The following is a 2,197-nucleotide window of genomic DNA, read 5'->3' as shown; positions in this document are numbered from 1 at the left end:
CCGCTCCGCTTCGATAAATGACCTTTCAATAATGCGCTCATAGTTGCCTTTCGGCGGAGACTTTGGTGGTTTCTTCAGGGCAGCCAGAGTGCGCTTCGCTTTCACCAGATCTATCTTCTCCTCCGGAGGTGGATGTTTCTTTGCTTTCACCCCTTCAAAGAAGTCCCTCACTTCGGCTTGCACGATCTTCGTGGTTTCCTCCACGGTCCTCTCGTATGGTAACTTCTCTAGAGGCTTGAGAGATGGACTGAATCTGTATTGCCTCCCGCCTCTGGCTGTACTGCTAGACCCGGCCGAGCAGACGGAGCGGCTGCGGCTGTCTTCTTTCATTGCTTACGAGGCGGAGGAGAAGGACTACGACGCGCCGGAGCAGCCGGAGCGGCGGCGGGTCTCTTCCGCCCTTGCTGGCGAGGCGGAGAAGGAGGAGGCTGCTGGCTGCTCGGGCGCGCCGGCGCAGGCGGAGAAGGAGGCGGAGTGCCGCCACGCGCCAGAGAAGGAGGCTGAGTTCCCTGATCAATCGGCGGAGGAGGAGGCGGACGAGGAGGCGGAGTGCCCTGACTCGCCTGAGGAGGAGGAGGAGGAGGCGGAGGCGCCCAGTTCGGAAGGTTGATGAGCTCCTTCCGCCATAGGCATGGAGTGTTCAGAGAAGAACCCAGCCGAGTGTCCCCTTCACCCGTAGGGTGGTCAAACTTGAGGTCCTCAAATCCGTCCGTTATTTCATCCGCCATCACCCTAGCATATCCTTCTGGAATCGGCCGGCAGTGATAAGTTGCGCCAGGTTCAGGAGGTGCAACAGAGCCAACAGCTGCCTTGACTTTCAATTTCATCCATTGCGTCATAAGGTGGCAATGTTGATACTCCATGATAGCATCCACGGGGTAGCTAGCAGGAGCCGTGAAGACAGGCTCCAACTGAAGCAGCTCGGTGGAAGCCACACTGCTTCTCCGCTGAGATGGCGGGGTAGCTTCGGGGGAAGCTTCGGCAGGTCGCTTGCTGCGATCTGCTTCTCGTTCCTCTATTGCTTGTACCCTTGCGTGCATCGCCTGCAGTTGGGTCTGCTCCGCTTTCTTCCTCCTCTCCTGGCATTTGTAACCGCCTGCGTCCGGAAACCCAGCCTTCCACGGAACGGAGCCAGGCGTGCCTCGTGTCCGTCCAGGGTGCTCAGGATTCCCGAGGGCCATTGTGAGCTCGTCGTTCTCTCTGTCTGGAACGAACATCCCTTGCTGCGCTGCATTGATATAGTGTTGAAGCTTCGTGATGGGTATTCGCAGTTGCTCGTTTGTCCAAACGCACTTCCCTGATACAGGGTCCAAGGTTCCGCCAACCCCGAAGAACCAAGTCCGGCAACGGTCTGGCCAGTTCAATGTCTCTGGTTCGACCCCTTTATCAACCAGGTCATTCTCAGCCTTGGCCCACAACGGCCGGGCTTTCAAGTAGCCACCTGACCCTGTGCGATGGTGAAGCTTCTTCTTCGCAGCATTTTTCTTGTTTGTCGCTGACATCTTCTTACTCTTGTCCGATGTCTTGTGGGCCACAAATGCGGGCCAGTGATCTCTGATCTTCTCATACCGGCCGATGAATTCTGGTGTCTTTTCTTTGTCGACAAACGATGTTTTCAGCTCATTCTTCCACCTCCTGAATAGTTCAGCCATCTTCTTAAGAGCATGAGACTTGATCAATTGCTCTTTAACTGGCTTCTCCACATCCTCCTTTGGCGGTAGGGTGAAATTTGCCTTCAGCGCGGTCCAAAGATCATCTTTCTGCATATCGTCGACATAAGACACCTCAGGGTCTTCCTTAGCCGGCTTACACCATTGGTGGATGCTGATCGGGATCTTGTCCCTAACAAGAACCCCGCACTGAGCAGCAAATGCTTCCTTTGTCCGGATGGGTTCAATCGGCATGCCATTGCACGCGATTGCTGTGATCTCAAACCTTTCATCCGAGCGCAACTTTTTCTTCGGGCCTCGTCTCTTTATTGAAGTTGTGCTCGATCCGGAGGGCTAGAAAACAGAAGAAAGACAAGAGTTAATTAATATGTGTACATAACAAAACAATGAATGCATCAATTAGCTAGTCAGCATAGGCTTAACTAATATATATACCTGGCCGGACTCTGTTCGGTCACCGGAGCCATCATCACGGTCTCCTTCTTGCACCGGCATTGGGTCACCGGAGCCATCATAATCATGTCCTT

Source organism: Triticum aestivum, chromosome 3D, assembly GCF_018294505.1.
Source record: "Triticum aestivum cultivar Chinese Spring chromosome 3D, IWGSC CS RefSeq v2.1, whole genome shotgun sequence".
Taxonomy (NCBI): Eukaryota; Viridiplantae; Streptophyta; class Magnoliopsida; order Poales; family Poaceae; genus Triticum; species Triticum aestivum.
The sequence above is the reverse complement of the archived record's forward strand: the minus strand, read 5'-3'. Positions refer to the sequence as shown.